Raw genomic sequence first — 6934 nt, 5'->3', positions numbered from 1 at the left:
ATATATAGATTTGTTCATGAGATGCGGACTTTGGTAATAATTGCCCAGCCCTAATTGCCTTCAAGAAGGTGGTGGTGAGGTCACGTTGGAAAATAGTTTGCAAAGTGCTGCCTATGATCTTGCCCACACCTCTCATGTACTCAGCCCAGAAATGATCAGATTCTGTTGTCAGTGAGGACTTCATCTTGTATTACATCCCCTAATCCCATGAACCCTGTAATCCTGGGGTAATGTTTGGTGATTTGATGCAAATGCATAGCTCCGAAGTTGGAAGGGAAATAAAAAGGAAAATTTATGTTTCTCCCACCTGAAGTCTAATAATTCCACCCATTTGAAATGGCCTGGAAACATTTGCATTTCACAACAGGTCATTAAAAAACTAAGTATAGGGCAGCAGGGTGGCGCAGTGGGTTAGCACTGCTGCCTCACGGCGCCGAGGTCCCAGGTTCGATCCCGGCTCTGGGTCACTGTCCTTGTGGAGTTTGTACATTCTCCCCGTGTCTGCGAGGGTTTCACCCCCACAACCCAAACTAGGTGGATTGGCCACGCTAAATTGCCCCTTAATTGGAAAAAATTAATTGGGTACTCTAAATTTGTTTAAAAACTAAGTACACAATAAATTTCCAGACTGTTTTGTCTTTGGCCACGCTCAACCCTGGGCAGTATATTACAGATCACAGCAATTCGCTGAGTGAAAGCATTCTTCATCCCTCCTCGGGCTCCTTCGCCGATCCTCTTAAATCTGCGCCGCTGGTTATTGACCTTCCTTCTCTTGGATACAGTTTCTCCTTTCTTTACTCTATCAAAATCCTCTATGATTTTGAAGACTTCCATTAAATCTCACTCTAACCTTCCCTGCTCTAAGGAGAACTGCCCCAGCTCCTCCAGTATTTCCCTGTATGTGTTGCTCAAATGAAAACTCAGCAAAATTCTCCTCAATCACCGTTAACTGCTGTTCTAATCAACACTCACAAATACTCACGGCTGGAGCAGATTTATTTTTACGCCTGAATCAGAATCCGTGTGTCGAACTCTGAGCTGTGTCCCCCCTCCCTCGACCGTTCCTTCCTTCTCCGTTCTGAGGTTTTTGCGTTCTGTCGCTGCGGAGGTTGGGGTTCAGAGCTGAAGGAGGAGCGTCCAACTCTTTTAATTGGCTAGTCTCTCTCCCTCCATCTGCGGAAGACAATTTGACAATTTTTAGTTCAACAGCAGTTGAATTTTTTTCTTGGAAAAGAGAACTGAAACTCTGAATTGAGTGAACATAACAAGATTTTTTTTTACAAAAAGCATTAAATATAAATTTATAGATGGAAAGATAAACTTCCTGCACATTGTGTGACCTGACTGACGATATCTCACATTGAATGCTTTCTCACGACAATAGGTTGGAAAAATTATTTATTTAAAAAATATATTTTAATTTAGTGCTTCACACAGAGACAGTGTATGGTCACACTGTAATAAGATGCTAAATCTTAAAGAGGAACTCCCTTTTTATACATAACCACACAATCTATAAGAGGAGATGGAGGTACAGTCATAGCATTCTCTCAAGTTCCACTCCATTTCCCACTGAGTAAAATAGACTTCAGATTGCGAGGCATGGCTGGATTTAGGATGGGAGTAAGAGTTTCTCAAATAAGACAGTCACAGACACCCTTATTTTCTCAGTTTGACCTTTCACACCAGTGTCAAACCAGGTTTCGACAATGCTCCTATGGAGTTTCCAGGACACTTTGTTACTATTCTTTATTCGTGTCACAAGTAGGCTTACATTAACACTGCAAAGAAGTTACTGTGAAAAGCCCCCAGTCGCCACACTCCGGTGCCTGTTCGGGTCCACGGGGGGAGAATTCAGAATGTCCAATTCACCTAACAGCAAGTCTTTCAGGACTTGTGGGAGGAAACCGGAGCACCCGGAGGAAACCCAGGCAGACACGGGGAGAACGTGCAGACTCCGCACAGACAGTGACCCAAGCCGGGAATCGAACCTGGGACCCTGGAGCTGTGAAGCAACAGTGCTAACCAAGGCGGTGAGGAAAGAGCATGGGTTGGAAATGAAGTGGGACTAATCGAATGGCTCTTTTAAAAAAAAAACAGCACAGACACATTGGGCTACATGGTCACCTTATGTGCTACAGGATCTAAATTCAATGACATTTCCACGCCTCTGTGAGATCAGACCCTGTATCAAAGACATTTACAACAATCTGCCATACACCTCTCAAGGTCTTGTCCTGTGGTGCGAACAACAGCCTACCTGGGCCTGTACAATCTGCAGAGACATTTAACACTTACCCCCTGGACGAAAATAGGATTGATCTGAATATTATTTAAATGGTGAAATACTGAGAACAGTGGAGTTTTAGAAATCCATGAACACAGATCGCTAAACTCTGGTAGCAATGTAGAACAGAGCAATTAAAAGTCTTATTTTTATAAATTTAGATTACCCAATTCTTTTGTTTTCCAATTAAGGGGCAATTTAGCATTGTCAATCCACCTACCCTGCACATCTTTGGGTTATGGGGGTGAGACCCACACAGACACGGGGAGAATGTGCAAACTCCACACGGACGGTACCCCGGGGCTGGGATCGAACCGGGTCCTCGGAACTGTGAGGCAGCAGTGCTAATCACTGCGCCACCGTGCCACCCCAATAATTAAAAGTCTATTGGAGTGTTATCCTTTCTATCGAGGGGACTGCCATATAGAGGGGAGGAAGCTTTGCTGCCACTCCTGCTCTGGTTAGACAAGATCTGGAGTAATGTTTACTGTTCTGAGCACTGCACCTTTGCATGGATATATTCACCAGAATGTTCCGGGGGCTCCGAGGTTCGACCATAAGGAGAAAACACAAGTATGGTCTTGTATTGCCTGAAATATAGAAAGTAAGGGATGATTTGATTGAGGCTTCAGGAATTTAAAAGGGTCGTTGAGATAATTTTTTTTTGCTGATGGGGTATGCAGAACCAGGTGACATAATGTTGAAACCAGAGCCGGCCGGTTGAGGTGGGAAAGCGGGAAAAGCTGAGGGGAGAGAACGTTAGCCATTGAGCAGCAGCTGATACGGAACGCCTTCTCACTTTAAACTTGCTCACTGTCCGCGGGATAATGAGGCAACACAAAGACCAAAGGAGAATCTAAATTACAAAACAGAAAATAAAGAAAACTGCGAGAGAAAGTACAGGTTAAAGTTTTATGGTGAGATGGCGTGTCCCATCCTACCTCACTCCTCTTCTATCAAAACGTAGTTTCTGTCTTTGGCTTCTTCGGTCAAAGGCATCGGAGATTCAGGATTTGCAGCTCGGACTTTTTTTCTCCACTCCGCTCAACCTCTCTCCCTCTCTCTTTCTCTCTCGCGCTCCCTTCTGTAACTTTATTATGGGCTGACTTCATTTGCATATCTTCGCACCCAGAACCTCTCTGGTTGACCTTCTGGTTGGCCTCTCATTGGCTGGTTGCTCCAGAAAAGGGCAAAGGGGAGGTTGGAATACTGCGAGGCAGGGGAGGGAATGGACTTTGCTGCGGTTTGGGTGGAGGTGTTACGTCACGGTCAACACCCTGGGGGTGAGCAGCCTGATAAGGAACAAGTCACTCTATCTGTCCCTCACCATCTTGTATTCATCAACAGTAAAAAACAAACAGCTTCCAGGAACTCAGCCCCACCAGTCTCTTTGATGACAGAATGTATGGCCTGTGTGTGTGTCTATAGTTGGGTCAGGTATGAATTGATCTGGTATTGACTCTGGTGGGTTTAGTTATTAGTTCTGTACTGTTTCCGCAGCAGTAAGTGATCAATAATTACTGATCTACAGCGAGTCAGGACACACAGACAGGTTGTTGGGCCCAATTAGTCCCTGGTATGTCCTCTGCATGATCTGTAATCCCGATCCCAATATCCCTCACTCTTCCCTTCTTTCAACCGCACATCGAACCGATGTTGAATTTCTTTTTAATTCATTCAGGTGATGCAGGTATCGCTGGCAAGGCCCATCCCTCATCCTTTTACAGCAGAGAGTCACAGGAGAGCATTAGATAGAAGGACATGAGATTCTCCCATGTTGGTGTGGGACTGGAGTCACATAGAGGTGCAGATTGGGTTCTGCTTCCACCTACTCAAGCAAAAGAATGTAACTTTGACAAAGAGTCGTCCAGACTCAATACTTCGGGCTGGATTCTCTGTTTTTGGGACTATGTCCCCACTCCGTCGTAAAAACTGTGGCCTTTCACTCCCAGAAAAACTGGCGTGAAAAGGCCACTTATTCATAGCCCTGGAGGGGGCTAGCTGGGACCCGTCGTGAATCTGGCAGCTTTAGCTGCAGATACGAGCCCCCGCACTTCCGTTCCGTGCTCCATGGTGGCCTGCCGTGAAGCTGGACCCTCCAAATAGTGCCCCCGATCAGCCGCACGCCCAACCCGGACCGCCCGCCCAAACTTAGCGCGGTGGCCCTGATCGGCCTGCCCCCGACCATGGCGGCCGCGGACCATGTTAGATCCCCGCCGTGGGGGCTTGAGCCAGTCGGGGGTGGAGAATGGCGGGATGGGCCTCCAGCAATGGCCGCAGGTAGGCGATATGAGACGTGGTGTACTTGGAGACCACTTTTCGGGGACGGTCCCGATTCCATGCGGGAAACTGGATTCTCCGCCCCGGCGCCAGCCGCGATTTCGGCGTCAGGGTGCGGAGAATCCAGCCCTTTAGCTCCCTTTACTCTCCCTTTACTCTCCACAGATGCTGTCAGATTTGCGGAGATTGTCCAGGATTTTCTGTTCAGAGAGTCTCTGCTGATGTGGGAGCTCTTCCAGGCCGCCCCTCATACCCCAGCAGTATTATCAAGGGGATGGGCATGGCCACGCTCAATCACCAGCCCACCAGCTGTTGGCAGTCCTCGGAAGCGCTGCCCCACCAAACAAAGGACACCTGCACCGTGGCCTTTGGAGCCCACCCTTGTACTCTGCCCCTCTCTGGGCTGAGGCCTCACCAGAGACCCCCACCCCCTCAGGATCACAAACTGTCTCCTCGCCTCCTGGACAGGCTGGCAGCACTGACTGCCTCGGCCACCCCCTCCCAGGAGCTGTTCAGGAGGGCGGGTTTGAGTCTGCGGCCCACCCTGGGGAAGAGGGTGTCCCTCCTCTCCTCACTGGCATCGAGCAGTGGGTTCACCTCAGACTCCTGAACTCGGGGTGGGGGGGGGGGTCTCTGAGCCCTCTTTATGGCTGCAGTGAGTGTGAGGTGAATGGAACATTTAAAAACAGCTCCAGCTGTCAGGCTCTTTAGCACTAATTCCATCTCCAGGGTTACACCGCCCGCTGGGTCGGCAATTGCTTCTAATTTGCACCGACAGACATTGGCATGTCCTGAATTGCGGAATGGATCGCTCCCCCAGTGGGAACGTGAATCACACGCTATTCAATTCAGGCGAGAACACCGAATCCAGCCCAACATCTCAGTATCTGTCCTGCCAAGGCCCCTTTCTTTCAATGTGAATATAAGCCAATTTATTCAGACTCATCCCAGGATTGGTCAGCACGGTAGCACAGTGGTTAGCACTGTGGCTTCACAGCGCCAGGGTCCCAGGTTCGATTCCCGGCTGGGTCACTGTCTGTGTGGAGTCTGCACGTCCTCCCCCTGTGTGCGTGGGTTTCCTCCGGGTGCTCCGGTTTCCTCCCACAGTCCAAAGATGTGCAGGTTAGGTGGATTGGCCATGCTAATAATCCCTCCTAACCTTTTTGCTCACTAAGGACAATTTATCATGGCCAATCCACCTAACCTGCACATCGATGGGCTGAATGGCCTCCTTCTGCACTGCACTGTTTGTTCTATGTTCTAATGCAAGTCCATCTTTCATGAAATTACACACAGCATTCTTGGTATGGTCTCACTAAAACATGGACAAAAGAGCTGAACTCTGGAGGTGAGGTGGGAATGACTGCCCTTGACATCAAGGCAGCATTTGACTGAGTATGGCATCAAGGAGCCCCAGCTAAACTGGAGTCGATGGGAATCAGGGGGGAACTCTCCGCTGGTTGGAGTCATACCCGGCACAAAGGAAGGTGGTTGTGGTGGTTGGAGGTCAATCATCTCAACTCCAGGACATCACTGCAGGAGTTCCTCAGGGTAGTGTCCGAGGCCCAACCATCTTCAGCTGCTTCATCAATAACCTCCCTTCCATCATCTTTTAAAAAAAAATTAGAGTACCTAATTATTTTTCCAATTAAGGGGCAATTTAGCGTGGCCAATCCGCCTACCTTGCACATCTTTGGGTTGTGGGGGTCAAACCCACGCAGACACGGGGAAATGTGCAAACTCCACACGGACAGTGAGCCAGGGCCGGGATTCGAACGCCGTAGGCAGCAATGCTAACCACCGCCACCGTGCTGCCCCCTCCCTTCCATCATAAGGTCAGAAGTGGGGGTGTTCGCAGATGACTGCACAATGTTCAGCACCATTTGTAACTCTGCAGATAATGAAGCAGTCCATGTCCAAATGCAGCACGACCTGGACAATATCCAGGCTGACACGTGGCAAATAACATTTACGCCACACAAGTGCCTGGCAATAAACATCTCCACCATGAGAGAATCATACCATTGCCTCTTTACATTCAATGGCGTCACCATCACTGAATCCCCCATTATCTACATCCAGGGGCTTACCATTGGCCAGAAACTGAACTGAACAAGCCATATAGACACTGTGGCTAAAAGAGTAAACCAGAGACTAGGAATCCCGCAAAGATTAACTCACTTCCTAACAGCCCAAAACCTCTCCTCCAACCAGAAGGCACAAGTCAGGGGCATGATGGCATCCACTTGCCTGGATGAGTGTATCTCCAAAAACACTCAAGAAGCTCGACACCATCCAGGAAAAAGCAACCCACTTGATTGCTCCTCCTTCCACAAGTATTCAAACCCTCCACCACCGACGCACAGT

The 6934-nt window shown here is 48.6% G+C and overlaps 1 long non-coding RNA gene across 1 annotated transcript; it reads right to left on the bottom strand.

Annotated features, from left to right (window-relative positions):
- Positions 1-1072: 1072 nt before the first annotated feature.
- Positions 1073-3339, bottom strand: LOC119974165. The gene is made up of 2 exons (XR_005462467.1): positions 3229-3339; positions 1073-1173 (listed from the first exon to the last, which is right to left on the bottom strand). It is a non-coding gene; the product is annotated as an uncharacterized LOC119974165 (long non-coding RNA).
- Positions 3340-6934: the final 3595 nt, after the last annotated feature.

Source organism: Scyliorhinus canicula, chromosome 12 (assembly GCF_902713615.1).
Source record: "Scyliorhinus canicula chromosome 12, sScyCan1.1, whole genome shotgun sequence".
NCBI lineage: Eukaryota > Metazoa > Chordata > Chondrichthyes > Carcharhiniformes > Scyliorhinidae > Scyliorhinus > Scyliorhinus canicula.
This window is presented reverse-complemented; position numbering and strand designations above follow the sequence as displayed.